At 36.2% G+C, this 20,403-nt stretch overlaps 1 protein-coding gene and 2 pseudogenes across 1 annotated transcript in view; 1 reads left to right on the top strand and 2 right to left on the bottom strand.

Moving 5' to 3' along the window:
• The window catches only part of LOC125856250 (putative late blight resistance protein homolog R1A-3), a 318,417-nt pseudogene extending 307,315 nt beyond the window's left edge, over positions 1–11,102 (bottom strand).
• LOC125856363 (probable xyloglucan endotransglucosylase/hydrolase protein 28) overlaps positions 1–20,403 on the top strand; it is a 265,879-nt gene that overhangs the window by 195,348 nt on the left and 50,128 nt on the right. The gene's annotated exons all lie outside the window — the stretch shown is intronic.
• LOC125856249 (putative late blight resistance protein homolog R1B-17) overlaps positions 1–20,403 on the bottom strand; it is a 254,798-nt pseudogene that overhangs the window by 225,691 nt on the left and 8,704 nt on the right.

Genomic DNA, 20,403 nt, shown 5'->3' with positions numbered 1-20,403 from the left:
GTCCAGCATAGTGTCTTCCTCATCTTCATCAAGAGAATCCTCGCCCAAATCAATTGTATTTGACACTAAAGCCCTTGGCTCATTCTTCTTTGCAATCACACAGATGAACTGATACGGGAGCTTCTGGACTTAATTTGCTATTCAAAGCAGGTGGTGAGACCTACTTTTCTTGGATCAAATTGTTGTCATTCTCTGTTAACTTTACTTGCTTTCCAGTAATCTTCAATAAAACATCAAAGCTATTCGAACATAATAGGTCTCTTGAGGCATTACATGAAAATTTCAAGTCGCACCCTTTTCACTACATGGAGAATTATTTTGACTAGTCGGGGAAAGGGTCCGACTACTAGTTGAATTTTTGTGTGCAACCAATGTCCAGTTTTTAGTTGCATTCTCGTTTTCAACTTGCAAAACATGCTGCCTAGAATTTTCAGCATCTTCACCATCAGATGTATCCATTAGTTTTTGTCCTGAATCCATTAATTTTTCCCTGAACCAACTCGTGGTGCATCTATAACATCCAGCAATTTGAAATAGCTATGAAGAAGCTTAGAATTGGAAATAGTCATTTTTGGAAAGAATTAAAAATCTGGAAAATTTAGCTAAGTATGGAAAAAAAAGTGAGCTTTTGGTCAACTTTGAGCAGTCATAACTCCTAGCACAGGATGATTTAGGTGCATTTCCAGTTATGTTTGGAAATCTAGTGGAGTGATCTTTCCAACGCCGCCAAGTTTGCGCGATTCCGAGTTCGTATGAGTAAGTTATGCCCTTTGAAAGTTGGGCTGTTGGCAGGGCAGTTTGTCCGAATTTGTAAGGGTATTTTGGTCTTTTCCCTTGCCATTTCTTTTGGATATATTCAGGTTTTAGACTGATTTTAAATCAGTTTCCCCTTTTAAAAGTGAGAGTTAGGGTTCTTGAGAGAAAAGGAAAGAAGAGGAGAAAGAGAAGAAGAAGCAAGGATTCGTCAAGATCGTCGTGGATTTCGTCGGGGGTGATCCCTATTAAGGTATGTGAGATCATAGTGTTGGGTTGGTTCATTCCCCCACACGCCAAACTCGTTTTAATTTCGAGAAAAGTTTGTGGTTGTGTTTGTTGAAGTTGTGGTTGTGTTGTTGAAGTTCTTGTTGGTTTGGTGTATGTTTCTGGTTGTGATGTTGAGTTGAATCTATTATATAGTAAGGGGATTTATGATTCTAAGTGTTTGGGGCTGGAACCTTTGAGGTTAAGGTGGTTTAGAGTTGGAAAAAGGAAGGAGAAAAATCGAGTTTTCGAGGAAAAAGGCTGGGGCGTTGCGCCAGCCAGCGCCCCCCAACAGGGGTTCTGAGCTACCACCCTTGGGGCGGCGCGCCTAGCAGAGCTCCCACCAGGCCTTCTGAGCTTTGAAGGCTGGCGCCCCGCGCCTCTCAGAGCGCCAGGGACGCCAATCTTTCCCATTCATTCCCCACTTTTTCATGCATGAAAAAAATTGTAATGTACCTATGTTTTATAGTTGTTTTCAATACCCCAAGGTACGTCTAAACGTCGAGAACTCATCCATAAACATGTGATCATATACCTTGAATCCATAATCCAATTCAAGGCGAGTTAGGATCAAAGTCAAGTGAGGTTAGAGAGTCAAGCTTAGAAGTTAAGAAGCAAGTCAAAGCAAGTCTTTAAGGTTTTTCAAGAGTCTTTATTAAGCGTTTTAACTTCATTTTTAGGCTCAAGTTTCAAGTTAAGTAAAGAGCATAGAGTTTCAAGTTAACTAAAGAGCATAGAGTTTCAAGTTAAGTAAAGAGTATAGAGTCAAGTTCATTTCTCAAAAGTTATTAGGGAACTAAGTATTCCCAAAGAAGTTTATAAATGTTTTCACATTTAGGATGAGAGGAAACTGAGATTTCCAAAAGAGTTTTGAGCAGTTTGAGTACCATCTCTTTTAAGAAAAAGATGAATTTTGCGAAAGAGTTTCAAAAACATGATTAGTATGACAATCGAGTATGTCATCAATGTTTAAACAATATGGTCTCTAGATATACCATCAATGTTTATGCAGTATGACTTCCCGAGTCATCAATGATCATATTAAAAATTATGGTTTTGATATGTTCTTTTTAGAAGGAGTTTTCAAGTGCAATTACCTCTTTTAAGAGGGTAGTTTGAGCAATTATTTCAAACCAAAGAAAGAAGTTTGTGTTTAAAACACTTATGAGCTAAAGTATATTTTTGGGAGTAGTCTTAAGCACCGAATTGGGGACACGAGTTCATATTAACTCAACTCTCCATAAGAACCATGTAGCCAAACATGGGATTTGACGGGTCATAGTTTTTAGATGATCATGTAAAGTTAAGCTAGTGGATCCACTAAGTTAAAGCGTTCTATATGACGGCAAAGTATAAGACAATTCTGGCAGTGTGGACAAGACATTGTATCACCACTTAGACATGTAGTGGTGGTTGTTGGTTAGAGAAACTACCACAGTAGAAATTGCATGGTTCCTCGAGGGGTTCTGCTTAGTATGGATGGGGGTATGGGACTTCATTCATGCATTGCACAAGTAGACTTTGAGAGGAAGCATGGTATTTTCATGATATTATAAATATGATTTTGACATCATGTTTTAAATAGTTTTACAAGCTTTATATATATTGCATATGTCTTATTGCTTTATATTGAGTTCAGTTATTCATGAGTTGAACAGAGCCAAGGTAAGTTCTCTTTTGATATATTAGGATGTTGCGGGGTCGTCCCAACATCCATCTCAGTATATTAGAGGCTTCTTAGACAGTCAATCAGTTAGTTTTGAGTCTCTTATCTATGTATATATGAAAATATTCTATATTGAGACCCGAGGTGCCTTTTTGGCCAGATTCGTATCAGTTAAGTTGTCTTATGACTTTGCTTTGCATGAAGTTATTCTGTTGAGTTAAGAAAGCTAGGCCAAGGGTTCGCTTGGGGCCAACAATGGTCTCCGAGTGCCGGTCCCGCCCAGGGTGTAGGCTCGGGGCGTGACAGTACTCCTCAATTTCACTGTCACCCTGCATTTTAGTCTCAAACATAGAGCAATTTTCATCAAAGACAACATGCACACTTTCTTCAACACATTTTGTTCTTTTATTCAATACCCTATATGCTTTACTATGTGGTGAATACCCTAAGAAGATTCCCTCATCACTTCTTGCATCGAACTTACCAAGGTTATTTTTACCATTATTATGAACATAGCATCTGCAACCAAAAGTTCTAAGGTGAGAGATATTTGTTTTTCTACCTTTGAGTAATTCATAGGGAGTCTTCACTAAGATGGGACGTGTCATGCACCTATTTATAGTATAACATGCAATACTGATGGCTTCAGCCCAAAGATTTTTTTCAAGATTATTAGCAATCATCATTGTTCTAGCCATGTCTTCTAAAGTCCTGTTTTTTCTTTCAACTACTCCATTTTGTTAAGGAGTTCGAGGAGCAGAGAAATTATGATCTATACCATGTGATGAACAAAATTCTAGGAATTTTGCATTTTCAAATTTTGTTCCATGATCAGATCTCATGGAAATCAAGGATAGTCCTAGAGTTTTCTCTATTTTCTTGATAAAAATAGAAAAGATCTCAAAGGACTCTTCTTTAGAAGCTAAGAATAATGTCCAAGTAAATCTAGAAAAATCATCTACAATGACAAAGACATACCTCTTACCTCCTCTGCTTCTTACTCTCATAGGTCCACATAGGTCCATATGAATCAGTTCAAGGCATTTGGTTGTACTTACCTGATTCTTTGGCGTGAATGATGATCTCACTTGCTTCCCCCTTACACATGCACCACAAACACTGTCATTTTTGAATTTTGTTTTAGGTAAACCTAAAACCATCTCCTTTTCTAACAGTTTGTTTATTTGTTTCAAGCTTGCATGCCCAAGTCTTTTGTGCCATAGTAAGGCATCATTAGCAATTACATTGAGGCACTTTAGAGTAGTGCTAGGCATTCCCATGATATCAGCTTTGTACACATTTCTGTGTCTTTTGGCAGTTAAGATAACCTCTTTTGTGTCTAGCTTCTCAACCCTGCAACCTTCAGAAGTAAAAATTACTTTCTTACCTTTGTCACACAATTGAGAGATGCTGAGAAGATTATGCTTTAACCCATCCACATAATATACTTCCTCCAATGCTTTGGATTCAGTCTTCCCAATTTTTCCAACTCCTACAATTGTCCCTTTCTTTCCATCTCCAAATGAAACATTTCCCCCTTTGAATGCAGTGAGTGAAAGGAATTTATGTTTGTTACCGGTCATATGCCTTGAACAAGCACTATCCATGTACCAGTGCTTGCTTCCTTTCACTTTTACCTGCAAACATTTAAAAGTTAGTTTTAGGAACCCAGACAAGCTTGGGTCCTTTTCGATGATAGAAGGGGTGAATAAGATTTCTTTTTGCCCATTTTGGCAGCCAATTGTTGTTTCTAGTTCTCTGGTTGGTTTTAACATTATTTGTTTCTATTCCAACATGTTTGTTTCTATAATTTCTAGCCACAGGACATTCAGTAGTTGGGTGCCCAAGTTTGCCACAAAAATAGCACAAGTCAGCTGCAACAATCTAGTCATTATGAAAACCAATGTCTGCTCTCTCATTGTGATTTCTCTCAATTGATTGACAATTCTAGATGAGTGAGTCCATCTGTTTGCCCTCTCAAGCTTTACTTTTATCTGAGAGATTTCTATATTTAATTTCCTCACCTTTTCTTTTTCAAAAAAATAATCATTTTTGCATTTTTTCAACTCTTTTTCCAGGTTTTCTTCAGTTTCACTCATTTTTCCTTTTCCTTTTTCAGTTACTGTCATCCTTAAGATTTCAGATTTTAGCTTTAGGTTGGATGACTCAAGTTTTTCAACATGTTTCTTCAGACAACTGTTTTGTTTATCAGTTACGGTTTTATCATCATTGAGTTCCATGTACTCAAATTTTTATCTGCAAAGGCTTTAAACAACTGATCTCTTTCACATGTTAATTCTTCAAAGTGATCAATTAACCCATTTATCAATCCGATTAATTAATTTTTTGAAAATAGATGTAGTTTTTCTTTAAGATCAATGATACTAACCTCTGAGTCATCATCTTCAGCGTCTGAATCTCCTAGAGCCATGAATGTTGTTTCATCTATTTCTTCGTCATCGGATTCTCCATTTCCTGAGCCCCAAGCAGCTACCATTGCATATTCCTCTTTTTTCTTTGAATTCCTTTCCTTTTCTATTCTTTCTTTCCTCCAGTTAGCTTCCCATTGTGGGCAGTCCTTAACATGATGATCAGTTTTTCCACACTTGTAGCATCCATTTTGAGATTTATCATTTATCCACCTTTTTTTATTTGTTTCCTTCTTTTCATTTCCTTTACCCTTTTTGAGATACTTCTTAAAGCTTCTTGCCAGGAATGCCATTTGATTTTCATCGTGCTCAGAATCTTCTTCATCAGAAACTTTCAGGGCTAGTGTTTTTTCGCTAAGCATCTCTTCCTTTTTTAACTCATCCATGTTCATCTCATAAGTTCTGAGATTTCCCACAAGTTCATCAAGTGTCATGTTGGAGATGTCTTTAGCTTCTACATCCCATTTGTTTTTAGGAAGGATCCTTAGCACCTTGTCAACCTGTTCTTCAGTAGTGAGAACTTTTCCTAGTGATGACAACTCATTCATCAACTTAGTAAGTCTAGTAATCATTTCTAACAGAGACTCACCTTCCTTTATCTTGAATGTTTCATATTCAGTGAATAGCATGGCTACTCTGAATTTCCTCACCTGACTTGTTCCTTCATGAGCATTTACTAGTGCATCCCAGATTTGTTTGGCAGTAGTACAGTTAGAAATTCTGTTGTACTCATCTGGTCCAAGACCACAAACAAGAATGTTTTTGGTCTTAGCGTTTTTCCTGAGAGCTGCTAAATCTTCCGCAGTGAAGTCAATCCTAACCTTTGGTACTTGAACTCCTTCAATAGTCTTCATTGGAATAGAAGGTCCCATGGTTATCCTATCCCACAGTTCGTAATCATCCACTTGAATGAAGTCCTCCATGCGTGCTTTCCACCAGCTAAAGTGAGACCCATTGAACATTGGGGGTCTGACAGTTGCTTGTCCTTCGTTGTGACCAATAGGTGGTGCAGAATTCATCTCGATCTTTTATCTTAGGTGTTACCCTGTATAAGATAACCTGCTATGATACCAATTGATATTCCACACGACCTAGATTATTTTACGTTTACCAGACTTTACTTAGATGAATCAAGTTGCCTAACGTGTTTCAAAGACAATGTAAAAACAATAAAGTAAGAACACAATATTTTACGTGGAAACATCCGGCTCAAAAGGTGTAAAAACCACGACCTGTTCCTCAACAGGATTTACCCCAACTTCACTAAATAACTACGAGCCTCAACCAATGAACAAGATTACAATAGCTTATCTAACCTAAAGATCAATTACTTAATCTCAATTCTACCACACACCTCCAAGGTATGTGTTCCCAGTGTCTTCGAGTTGCCCTCAACTTGAAGACTAAAATCCTAATATCAGTTTATAAATTACTGATCTAGAATATATAAAATTCACAAATACTAAGAAAACTTCCTAGATCTGTTCTTCAGTATTCTTTGATCAGCAGCACTTCGAAAATCAATCTCTCAATTGTTTTGCTCTGTGAGTGCGTGAATATAATGGACGCCTCTTCTCCTATTTATGCTTTTGCTTTCTTGAAGTCTTCTACTCCTTCAGTGACTCTTCTTTTGTTCCATAATTCTATCTTATTTAGAGTTCTTCTTGCAATGAAACTCCTTTATAAAATAGAAGTCCTCCTTGAAACAGTTTCTCCTGAGATGACTTTGCCAACGTGTTCCATGCATTCCATTTAGTATTTTTATTTTTACGTTTTAGGATGAAAATGGAAGTTCTATATATAAACAGTACTATCTGATAACTAATTATCAAGCTGAGATTAGGCATGTACAAATTAATAGGGGATAAGAGTGCAACGCACGTTCCTAAGAACTAGTATATTCTTATTAACTTGAAACAACCTAGTCAAAACAATTGATTATAACTGAAAAAAATTGTCTTTTGTCTCTCTCAAGCATAACACAAGCTGTCAAGATTTGCAAGGGACATGATAGAGTTATCAAGTGTTTCTTTGTTGTGATTAAAAGATTGTATCTTGTGCGTTTCAACTTGTAAGATCCATTCTTAATCAATAAAGGAATAGATCGTTTCTTTACTACTCTAACCAACAATAACCATAGTTAGAGTTAACTGTGTAGTATGTGATTGAAATCTATATTAACTAGATTCAGTTGATAAAGTGGGCATTATATAGAGCTATTACTTTGACTCTTTCTGCAATAGGGGTGTTCCAGGCTGTAGAATTAAGAGTTTAATTCATACATGATTAGAGTCTGTATTCACTTGTTGCTTGAAGATAGTGAAGGCAATTGGAAATCCTTTGAGACAGATCGTGATTTTCCTCTCTTGAGCTAGGAGATTTCCATGTAAAATCTCCTTGTTATTCTTATTCTGTAATATCAACCCGGTGGACTCAAATCTGTCATCCAACAAAAAAAAAGTTGTTAGTATAAGTTGAAATCAAACAGCAATATTTTGAGTAAGAAATTAATTACCTCAGCTGCTACATCTTCCTAAATCTCAATGTCTGAATCTCCAATGCTTAACTGTAAATAAAACAAATTACTAATGAGGCGAAGCAATACATGAAAGAAAACACTAGTAATCACATGAATAGCTCTCCCGCAATCTCAGAAGCTTATTTCTTCCAAGGCATAATACATAAATATATCCTTTAAATTGGTTTCAGGTTGCATCAATGTCCAGTAGACACTTAAACTTATATAAAATTGAACAAGTATACACACGTGTCCTACGTGGCATAATACACATGTAGAGATGCAAACAGAGGCTATGAACAGCCTTTTATTGACATCCAACCAAAAGTGCTTATAGCAGTTAGTAAAAATTGAACTCAAAGTCAGATCAAAGATGTATACAGGATGATGATATGAAAACAAACACACGATTAAATAAATTAAATGAACTAGGTAGGGGTGAAGATGTAAGAAATCAACTACCTATTCTTCGTCATACGCATATGATATATGGACATCAAGTTTGTCCTCTCCTGTGTAGGCTGCTACATCTTTCTTAATCTCCATGGCTGAATCTCCAAGGTCAGGCTTAATATAAACCACACGAATGAACTTTAAAGTCTCTATATCCGCAAATGCAGAAGGGATCTCCATAAGCTCCTCACAGTATTCTAGTATTAATTCCTCAGGCTTGGGAAAAGTTTGCGAATCAACTTGCCATTCTGAAAATTTAGCAGATACCAACCGCAATGTCTTAAGACTTTGATAGATGTCCTCACTTGCATCCCACTTCATATCCTCAACAGAAGCAGAGTCTATTAACTCCAGAATTTCAAGCTCAGGCAATGCCGCGATTGCTGAAAACAAAGCAGGTCTCAGGGGAAAACCATACAACCGTAACTCTTTCAATCTTGTAGGGAAGTGATATCCATTGGGAGGTGGGATTTTGTCTTTTAACTCGGGATCATTATCGTACTGATAATCTGCCCATGCCTTCTGGTATCTTGCGATGAGTGATTCAAGTTTATTAAGGACATCAAGCTTGGGAAACCAATCGCCTTGTGTAGGAGGATCTATCGGTTCCTTGATGATGCAATTGAGGTGCTGAAGATTTGGGAACTTCCCCAGAGCATCACTCATGCCTTCAGTATATGAGATAAGAACTTGGGACAAAGTTGTGAAGTCTTCTAACTTTGAATTCTCACCTTCCAATATTCTAGTTGATTGATCCATAATAATGTTCCATTCGTTGTCCAATTCAAAGAAAGAACTTAAGTGGACGACACTCATGTGTTTCAGTTTCGACAGTTTGAGTATTCTGGGCAGTAGTACCATGATGGGATATTCTGTTTCGATCAACAGAGTTTCCAGATTCTGGAGGTTCACCCACGACAGTGGGATAGATTTTATACTAGCCCGAATCCTTAATAACCTCAAATGAAATAGGGAGTCTACTTCTTCTACTAAAGAATCTCCCAGAATAATGTTACCCAGTTGCAACACTCTAAGAAGTCTCAAGTGTCTTGTGTGACAGATATACCTGGAGTTATTAAGACAACCGCTCACTTTCAAAGATATGAGATTCTTACTACAAGCTGAACACTTACTAGAGTTGAACAAAACACATTTTTTGTGGAGTTGGTTGTTGTCAGTATGAATGGTTAGACGACGGTGTAGGAAATCCGAAGCATGAAATGGAGCACCTGAATTGATTAACTTGAAAAACTTTTCCTTTTTGGCTTTTACTGAAAAAAAAATCGTGCACAACATCATGCACATAGCAAACCTTGATTATAACAGAAAAAGGCTCACTACTCTCGCAGGGAATATGATCTATCATTATCAGACTACTGGAAATTAAAGCATCCAAGTAACTTTCCTCTAAACTGCTCTTGGACAGTATATCATGATCCACAAACCCTTCGGCCATCCACAACTGCATCAATGTAGAGACTGGAGTTCGTTTGTTCTTCTGAGATCTTGAAAAGTACAGTAACAATGGCTTCAGGTGGTATGGTAAATGGTCATAACTTAATTGCATAACCTTCATCATCTCTAAATTATTGTTGGCAGAAATAAAAGAATCCAGATTATGTTGAATCTTAAGCCACAAATCCTTTTTCTTTCCTTTCCTCCCTCTAACAATTACTCCAGCAATCAAAACAAGAGCCAAAGGAAGCCCTTTACATTTCTCAACAATTTTGTGTCCAACTTTTGACAGCTCAGCAGGGCAACTTCCTTCATCTCCAAATACCCTTTTTTCGAACAACTCCCAACTTTTTTCAGGAGTTAAAAGCCGAAGGTGGAGAAGGTCACTATGGCATTTAACTTTCGAACCTACCTCACTACTTCGGCTAGTTAAGATAATTCTATTTCCTCTCTTAACCTTTGGAAAACATGCAATTAGCATCTCCCCTGTTGCCACATCCCACACATCATCCAAGACAATGAGGTACCTTTTATCTAGTAGTGCTCTTCGTAGCTTTTCAGCAAGGTCACACTCACTTTCTTTTCCTCCCGAGACAGTAACTTGCTGAAGAATCTCCCGCAACACCTTTGACTTGTTATACTTTTGGGAAACAGTGCACCAAGCACTAACATTGAAATGACTAGCAACTAATGTATTTTTATACACTTTGTTGGCCAGGGTAGTTTTACCGAGTCCTGGCATTCCTACAATCGAAATGACATCAAGCTCGGATTCATGTTCATCAAGGAGCTGATCAATGATCCAGGATTCGTCTTCCTCATGACCTACTGTTACCTCAACAAAAGATGACGAGGTTGACTCAATTGGCTCGTTGAAAGACTTTGCATCAAGGGGGTCATCCCCATTCTTATCCTCCTGCCGTAAATTGGTGACTTCTGCCTCAGTGACCCTCGGAAATGAGAAGATTAAATGAGAGAGAGCTTTATCTCTGACAAGAATGGAATTAATGACATGTTCTGCCTCATATGCCACATCTAAAGCATGCACCCAACAATCTTTAACTACTTCACTAGTGTCATCCAATGTTTGCCTGACTTTCCCGAAAGAAGATCTTATGAATTCAAGGCTTTCTTTCACCATCCCAATTTCTTTCTTAATCAGAGCAACTGAATAGACATTGGAAATGAGCAAATCATTTAAATGTCTGAGTAAAAGATTCATGAAGAGGAAACCATCATCCATAGGAAAGCGAAGTTTAGATGACTCTGGATCTTTCAGAAAAAATTGTCTGATATCTCCCTTCATTTGTTCAATTTCTTGCAACAAGTCTGGAGCTGAAAAGTCCGCTTCATTGATATTATCCTCACAGCTCTCCTCCAACAGCTTGCTCACCAGAATAGATATTTTCCTGGTAAGTAATCCAACATGTGCCAACATATCATTCAATTTGTCACGATGGATAAAACACTTTGGTATATTGGTGAGAAAAATCAATAGGAACTCCATCATGACATTAATGCTTTGAGTTGGAGAGTAATTGACAGCTACTGCACCTTCCATGCGTCCTTGGATAAGAATCAGATAATTTTGAAGAATTCTTGGAAATGCTTTTAGGATTTACTTAACCCACCCTTTTAGTTCAGTTGACCTTGGTTCTTCCTTGATTTTCATAGTAGAAATGTATAGAATATCCAGCTCAAGAGGGATTATGTCGATGAGTAGAGAAGTGATCTCGGAAGAGCATTCAGAGACGTCATACTTGTGGAAATAGTAATCATCACCAATTTCTTCTTTACTCTTTCCAGTCCAAAGATCAAAACAGAATTGTGTTACTCTATCAACTATCATTTGGTACCAAGGATAGAGATATTCAGTTCTTGTTTTGTTGGCCGCTATGCATTCCAACTCATAGAAATCTCTCAGATGTCCGAATACTTGCCGAAGAATCATGTATTCATTCATCAGGGGGAGAAGCAAAGTAGCACAATACTTTGATAGATCATAGAGGTGTTTGAATAGTCTGTCCCTGTATTCAAACATTTTCTCCACTGTCGTCGTGGCTACATAATAATCATTCTCCAAACTCAAATAACTTTTCATCTCTTCCAGCAGCAGAGGGGTGAGACATTCCATGTCGTATTTCTCTAGGATTAATTTATCTTCTTCTTGATAGAAAAGTAACCAAGTAAGTTCATTGAATTTGCTTATATTCAGTGACATCCTCTCATAAAAGTCATCTAAACTCGAATTCCCAAACAGGACAAATGTTCTTAGGAATCTCAATTCCATTCTTAGCAATTCAAGCTCTTCCCTATTTGAAGCAATGAATTCTTCTTCTTCATTCTTTATTTTGTTTAAGCCATTCAAGAAATCATCAATAAGATCCCTGATTCTTCTTCTTTCTTCCTCAAATGGCAGCTCCTAGTTTAAAAAAAAAAAAAAAAGTTATTCGCTTACGTAGCAAGGGCCTGATCGAGTGATCTGCAGAAGTCTTAAGTTGTCACTTGAGTTAAGTGTCTGCGTTTTAGGCATGGTAGGAGTAATCGAGTACTGTTGATTGATCTTAATTTACTTGTTTTTAATCCCATTTAATTTTACAAATTTAACTGTTATTACACTAACTATTAATGTACGGTTGACAAAATCAGTCATGCAAAATGGCTGTATTTGCCTTTATATTCGAATAGGCGTTAACATTGCCATGTAAAAACATACTAAAATAGTAGTGTTACAATAATATGTAAAACTAATAAGTAATTACTAAAAAAATACTTAATTAATTTGGAGCACGTAAAAGGATTGGTAGACATACCTTTGATCCTCTTCTTTTTTGGACCCTCTTTGCTCTTTTTCCTCTTCCCATTTATGTTGAATTTAACCTCTAACCATTTGAAGCATGCAAAAGGAACAGCAATTTGAAAACTAATTAATTTCTGGAGAATTGATTTTTTCAACTAATAACATGCACATTTAATAAGGAAAAAGATAATTGAAACACAAGTTAAAGGAACGGCAAGAAGCAAGAGTTAGGAATGTGATATATTTTGGTCAAATAATGTTTCTGAGAGAGCTCACATGGTATATATATACAATTTCTCAGAGAATAATATAAATAACATAAAAGATTTGCGATCAAAGAAAAAACTCACTTGATTCTTCAAATATGAAACGTGGTCACCTCAACTGACCTATTATGTTCGAATAGCTTTGATGTTTTATTGAAGATTACTGGAAATTAAAGCAAGTAAGGTTAATAGAGAATCACAACAATTTGATCCAAGAAAAGCAGGTTTCACCACCTGCTTTGAATAGCAAATTAAGCCTAGAATCTTTCGTATTTGTGCATAAATGTGTGATTGTAAAGAAGAATGAGTCAAGGGCCTTATAATTTGGGTGATGATTCTCTTGATGAAGATGGAGAAGACAATATGCTAGACATATGTTTTGATAGAGCGGCTAGGGAAGAGGATATATCACCTAGACAACAAAGAAGTGGAAGCAACAAAAACAAAACGAAGACACATGGAAGGCAACATAATTGAGACGGTAAAATGACTAAGGAGTTTGTTCCAAGGCACCTACAGATGCGACAGGCAAAGCAGAAAGTTTGAGACTGATAACTCAACCTTCTTCTTGATTGACATATTTTTACATTATTTAAGCATCCTCATTTGTAATATCATCATGGAGTGTACTACAAAGTCTGTGGCGATCACAAAAAACTTAGTTCTCTCTAGCTCTTATTTTCTTCATGTTTGTTAGGTAGTAGAAGTTAGGTACTTCATTAGGATTGATAAGGTAAGGTATGACTCCTTGCTTGTACTTATTTCTATTGATATCTTTTTATTTTTAATAAAAGACTGCTAAACATTGTTGGTAAATTTGCTTATAAAAAATAATATGAAAGGTGGTCACATAGTATATATACAATTACTAGGTTTAAATATCTTACCTATAAGGCAAATCTGAATTAGATTAGTTAAATACATTTTTATACTCTATGCCAGCACAGAATGAAAGATGGAGTGGTAATAGGAATTAATTAGTTATTTCTGTCAAGAATATTTTAATCAAATTGGCCACCTTCTCAACAATCTCTCCGTTAGTTGTCAAGAATATTTTAATCAAATTGGCCACCTTCACAACAATCTCTCCGTTAGTCAACTAAACAGATAAAAATATAATGAAATACAACTTCATTTTTCACTCGGGATAAGGCATAAGTACCACCTAGATTATGACCTAAACTCCCGAGACATACTTTAACTAAACTATGGTCCTATTACCCCTGAACTCATTTTTAAGATAATTTTGTACACCTTTTGGCTTATGTGGCACACTCTGTGACTCCACGCAATTCAAGCGCGTGGGAGATATTTGGATGTCACGTAAGCCAGAAAGGTGTACAAAATTACAAAAAAAAAATGGATTCAGAGGGATACTAGGACCTTAGTTTAGTTAAGATGTGTCTCTAGAACTTCAGTAATAGTCTAGGGGGTACTTGTACCTTTTCCTTTTTCACTCTGATTCCACAAAATTTAAATAAAAAAAATATTTAAAATTTATGATCAATCACCTCTTAAATTAACTCCAAAATGTCAACTGATAAATGCTTATCCACTTGCAAATATATTTTGTGAACTGTCAATAATCATTTCGAGTAGAAAAAAATTGAATTTAATAATGCAAAATAATATGTAAACTTAAACTAATCAATTTCAGATCTAAACTTTGATTAGACTAGTTGAATAGTGTTCACATTAAGGCCGGTATGATCTGTGATTTACAAATTATACAGATTTGTCTTAGAAGGAAAAACTATCTAATAAGACATATTTCACTATCATATATACTACTATTATCTATATTATTAAAATAGGTATAATATATAAATGTACTTTTTAACTTGACCTCATTTTACATTTACGTCTCCCAACTTTGGGTGTGGACAAGTAGACACTTTAACTTGTATAAAGTTTAACAGGTAGACACATGAGTCTTATGTGGCATAATACATGTAGGACACCACGCAGAACACGAATTGTCATATGTAGGATGTCATGTAGGACATGTGTGTATATATGTTCAACTTTATACAAGTTTTAACGTCTACTTGTGCAGATCCAAAGTTGGAGAACATGTATGTGATCTGAGACCAAGTTAAAGGGCATATTTAAGGGCATAATACATAAATATGCCATTTAACTTGACCTTATTTCATATTTATACCCTCTAAGCTTGAGTGTGCACAAGTAGACACTTAAACTTGTATAAAGTTGAATAGGTGTGGCATGAATCCTATGTGACATAATACACCACGTAAGACACAAATTGCCTTGTAAGATGTCACGTAAGACGTGTGTGTCTATTTGTTCAATTTTATAGAAGTTTGAGTGTCTACTTGTGCATACTCAAAATTGGAGAGCATAAATGTAAAATGAGGTAATGTTAAAGGGCATATTTATGTATTATGCCTTTAAAATATTACGTATTTTGCCACTAATTAAGAGTTTCCTACCATATATTGAGGAAAATACATTTGGATAAATGTATTTTTTTCTACCATATACACTAAAATAGGGAGAGAGGCGATCAAGATTTGTTATTTATCCCAGATACATGCGAATCACATTAGATATACACTAGATAGGCTAATACATAGACAGTGACACTTAACTTGGCTTCAACGGACAATTATTCCCTCCAACTTTGAGTGTGCACAAGTAGACACTTAAACTTGTATAAATTGAACAAGTAGACACGTAGGACGTCATGTAGGACACAAAATTACCATATAGGGTACCATGTAGGACAAATGTGTCTATTCGTTCGATTTTATACAAGTTTAAGTGTCTACTTGTGCATACTCAAAGTTAAAGGTCATAATTACCAGCTGATGCCAAGTTAAGAGTTATGTTTATGTATTGTGTCCACTAGATACATGTATCTATATGTATCTAGTGTGATTCACAAGTATATGGGATACCAAATACATAAAAGAGTGGAGAGCAAGATGGGAGAGAGGCGAGGGAGATTTGTTATGTATCCCGGATGCATATGAATCCACTTGGATATAATTAGATCTAATTTTGACCCATGTATCGCAACGTATCTGGACGCACTAAAATTTGATAAGATACATAATATTGCAAACTAGAATGTATCTAAGTAATGAGCTCCTAAACTAGTGAAATTTATGTAAGTTCCCTTACTAAACATAAGGCCCCGATTTTATGTTGGTTTTTAAGTTTTTTCTCATGGAGTTATATGAAGGGTAGTCACACGAATATTATTCGCGGAAAAAATTATATGACGTATATATGTAAAATATTGTTCTGCACTATTTCTTTTAGTGCATATTAAGTAAATTGTTGAGGGTATAATACACCCCTTAAGAAAAATATTTTAGGACATAAATAAAAGGGAAAATGTATAAGTACCCCCCCAGCCTATGCCCAAAATCCCTGAGACACACCTAACCTTTACTAAGGTCCTATTACCCCCCCCCCCGAACTTATTTTATATATATTTTCTACCCATTTTCGGTCTACGTGGCACTATCTTGTGGGCCCAGTGCGTGTTGACAATTTTTTCAAGGATAGTGCCACATAGGCCGAAAAGGGGTAGAAAATTAATTAAAAAATAAGTTCGGGGGGGTAATAGGACCTTAGTAAAGGTTAGGTGTGTCTCAGGGATTTTGGGCATAGGCTGGGGGGTACTTATGCATTTTCCCTAAATAAAATGTTAAAAGTTTGGTTCATCTATGTCATTTTCGTTTGAGAAAAAAGCTCATTCATGCCATTATTTGTTAACTGAAATGACATAGATGAGCTGAACTTTTAACGGATAGCATAAATAATTTTTTTCTCAAAGTTCGATGGTATATTTGAGCCTTTCCCCTTTAAAAACATTATTTAATTAATGACATGGGTGAATCATAATTGATCATGTGCAAAAAATGATTTTGCAAAGCCAATTTTTTTTTCCAGTTAATGAATAATGATATGGATGAATCTTTTTTTCTCAAACCAAAATGGCATAGATGAACCAAACTTTTAATAAATAGTATAGATAAGTTATTTCTCAAAGTTGGATGCATATTTGAACATTTTCCATTTAATTTATCCAAACTTTTAACTTCCTTCCATTTTAACCCTGTGGTTAGTATGCCAGTGCGAGCTCATCATCTTATTAGTCTCAACAATTGTTCTAATTGTGGAAGAAAGGAATTTTGTTGACATCAAGATAAACCAGAGTACCTAGGGTCGATTAAATTTAGATTCGCTCCAGTAAGTCTCACATTCAGTGGTGGAACCATAATTTTCACTAAGGGGGTTCAAAATCTGAAGAAGTAGACATAGGAGCTAACTGAAGGGTTCGACATCTACTCTACGTACATAAAGAACATTCCCTATTCTGTATCCTTTTGATTAAGGATCAAGAAGTACGTACTACTCCACCACAATCCTTGTTGGTAGTACACATGTTCGTATAATATGCCATCCAACCGTTCATAGTAATAGTGGTAATTGCCTTCTTCACTTTAGAAACTACCATGTTCTGAAAAAAGTGCCAATTATCCATTGATGACCATGCTTAAAAAAAGGCTAGAGTATTCATAACCCCCCTAAATTTGAAGCTTTTTATTTGGTGTACACCTAAACTATATTCCGTTTTAATTACCCTCCATTGCGTACACCTTTATTGTCCACCTGGCGTAGAAATTGACAACACACTCTACTAGGCGCGTGAGGAAGTGATTTTTTGCCACATCATGAAGCTACAACGGTAAAAAAATGTAAAATCTCCATTTCTCTTTAATATGTGGCATATTTTAAATAAAAAATAGGGCAAAATGTAAATGAAAAGTAAAGGAAACAAAGATTAACACTTACTTGGTAAGAATTTCAGACAATTTTGAAATTTAATCGACCAACTTCACGTCTAGAAAAACCCAAATCTAGAAGGAGTTCCGAAATCAACCCTTATTCAAAAATAACTTTTAAACAATGAATTTTAAATTTAAGAAAAACTATCCAATGAATAAATGACATGTAGCATTTTACCTAACTATTTTAACTATTTTAAAATCTATTTTACAGAACTAAATATTAATTTCTTGAAGATTTTCGGGTTTAGTCCGGATGTTTTAGTGAGAAGCTTAGTCCGAAAGTTTTAGGTGAGAAGGTTTGATATTTATTTTTTGCCATATTAATTTATCTAGGTAGCTATTATTTATCCAAGTGGCTATTATTTATCCAGGTGGAAATCCACATCACCACTTTTGCCAGCTGTCGCGCACATGTAGTCACAATAGGAGCAGGTGGACAAAAAAGGTGTACGTGATGGAGGAATAAACAAGTTCGGGGTAATTAAAATGGAATATAGTTTAGGTGTACACCGAATAAAAAGCTTCAAGTTCAGGGAGTAATGAATACTTTAGCCTTAAAAAAATGATGTTTGGACAATACATTTGGTTACTATTCTTCATCAGATTCAGGCCAATTGGGACATATATCAGAGAGATTACATACGAAATAAGATTCATAACTAACAAATAATGTTATAGAATGTATATAGATTTGATTCCTAGTAGAATACACAGCCTTATTTAGATATCAGATTTGTAGGAATTAGCAGATTCACAGGAATCATCTTTTATTTCTTTCCTAAGTTAGCATACAATCTATTGTATTTATACATTGCTTACCTATTGGAATAATAGATCTTCTACCATCTGATTACATGGTATCAAAGCGTATAGGCTCGATTCATATTCAGAAATTGAGAACTCTGGTCTGTTTATTCGAGAAAGAACTGATCATTTCAGTCATCTCCGGCGTCGCCTTATCTGTTTCAGCCGCATCCCGAGTTTTCTCTGGTGTTTAAAACACCACTTGGAGAGTTTTCATTTCCAGGTTACTCTCAACACGAGTATGATTGTTATTGCTAAAGGGTATGCTCAGACATATGGAGTGGATTATTCAGACACATTTTCTCCGGTCGCTAAACTCACTTCTATTCGCTTATTCATTTCTCTAGCTGCTTCAAAGAATTGGCCTTTACATCAGTTGGATATCAAGAATGCTTTCCTTCATGGTGATCTTCAAGAGGAAGTATATATGGAGCAACCACCTGGTTTTATTGCTCATGGGGAGTATGGGAAAGTCTGTCATTTGAAGAAGTCATTGTATGGCTTGAAGCAGAGTCCTCGAGCTTGGTTTGGAAAGCTCAGTGAGATAGTTCAAAAGTTTGGATTGAAAATGAGCAAATGTGATCACTCAGGTTTCTATCGGCAATCAACAGCTGGCACTATCCTTCTTGTTGTATATGTTGATGACATTATCATCACAGGAAGTGATTATACGGGCATCTCTTCTCTAAAGTCTTTTCTGCATAATAGGTTTCATACGAAAGACTTAGGTCAGTTGAGATACTTCTTGGGAGTAGAAGTAAATAGAAGCAAGAAGGGAATTTTTCTATCTCAGAGAAAGTATATTCCTGACCTACTTGTAGACACCGGGAAGTTGGCAGCCAAACCTTGCAGTACTCCAATGGTTCCCAACGTGCATCTTATGAAAGATGATAGTGATCCTTTTGATGATCCAGACAAATATAGTGTCACGCCCCGAGCCTACACCCTGGGCGGGACCGGCACCCGGAGACCATTTCTGGCCCCAAGCGAACCCTTGGCCTGGCTTTCTTAACTCAGCGGAAACCTCAACAGAATAACTCAATGCAATATTACAAAACAACTTAACTTATAAAATATGGCCATAAAGGCAACTCGAATCTCAAAATAGAATATTTACATATATATATAGATGAGAGACTCAAAACTAACTGACTGACTGTCTGTCTATGAAGCCTCTAAAATACTGAGATGGATGTTGGGACAGACCCCGCAACATCCTAATAAAACAAAAACTAAGAACACAAAATAATTGAGTCCTCCGGAATGCAAGGAGGCTCACCACTGACTCTGGAGTGCTCAGCTGGATCAACGACGTGCAGGATGCTGATCCGGGGTACCTGAATCTGCATCATCAAACGATGCAGGCCAACTGGCATCAGTACATGGAATGTACGAGTATGCAAGCTGGAAAACTAAGCAACAAAGGCTAGAAGGAAATCTGGAAGAAACTGAATAGCTTACCTGGCTCAACTCAACTCAACCTGACTGACTTCTTTCAATATAAGGCAATTTAAAACAAGTGCGATATAAAGAAAGACTGTTTAAAACATGCTATAAACTCTGTGTGTATACAAAGATACAATAAGCCTGAAATGTATATAGAAATACAATGAACTGATGTATATAAAAATACAATAATCTCTGTGTATGAAAAATACAATAACTGCTGTGGGAGCTTCTCTAACCGACAACCATCACATAAGAGCTATAGTGATGATACAGCGATCGACCTCACGCTGCCAGAGCATCTTATACCCGGCCAAAGGTATAAGACCTGAACTGCCTAATGGATCCACTAGTCTAATCTGAAAAGGATTCATCTAAAAAGTATGATCCTTTTCTACCCATGGTGGCTAACATGGTTCTATGGGGGCTGTGGGTTCTTTGAACGCTCCCCCAATTCGGTGCTCGATACTACTCCCAAAAATGTACTGGCTCTTATGTTTTTAAAACATATTTCTTCCTGCTGATATGAGATAATTACTCAAAAACTAGCCCGAAGGCTCTTTTGGAAATCTCAGTTTCCAACCTTGTTTAAATGTAAAAACATTTCTTTAAAACTTCTTTGGGAATACATAGTTCCCTAATAACTTTGAGAAAAGAACTCAACTTTAAACTCTTTACTTTACTTGAACTCTTGGCTTGATGTGAAACTCTTAACTTAAC

The sequence above is a fragment of the Solanum stenotomum genome, chromosome 2, assembly GCF_019186545.1.
Source record: "Solanum stenotomum isolate F172 chromosome 2, ASM1918654v1, whole genome shotgun sequence".
Taxonomy (NCBI): Eukaryota; Viridiplantae; Streptophyta; class Magnoliopsida; order Solanales; family Solanaceae; genus Solanum; species Solanum stenotomum.
This window is presented reverse-complemented; position numbering and strand designations above follow the sequence as displayed.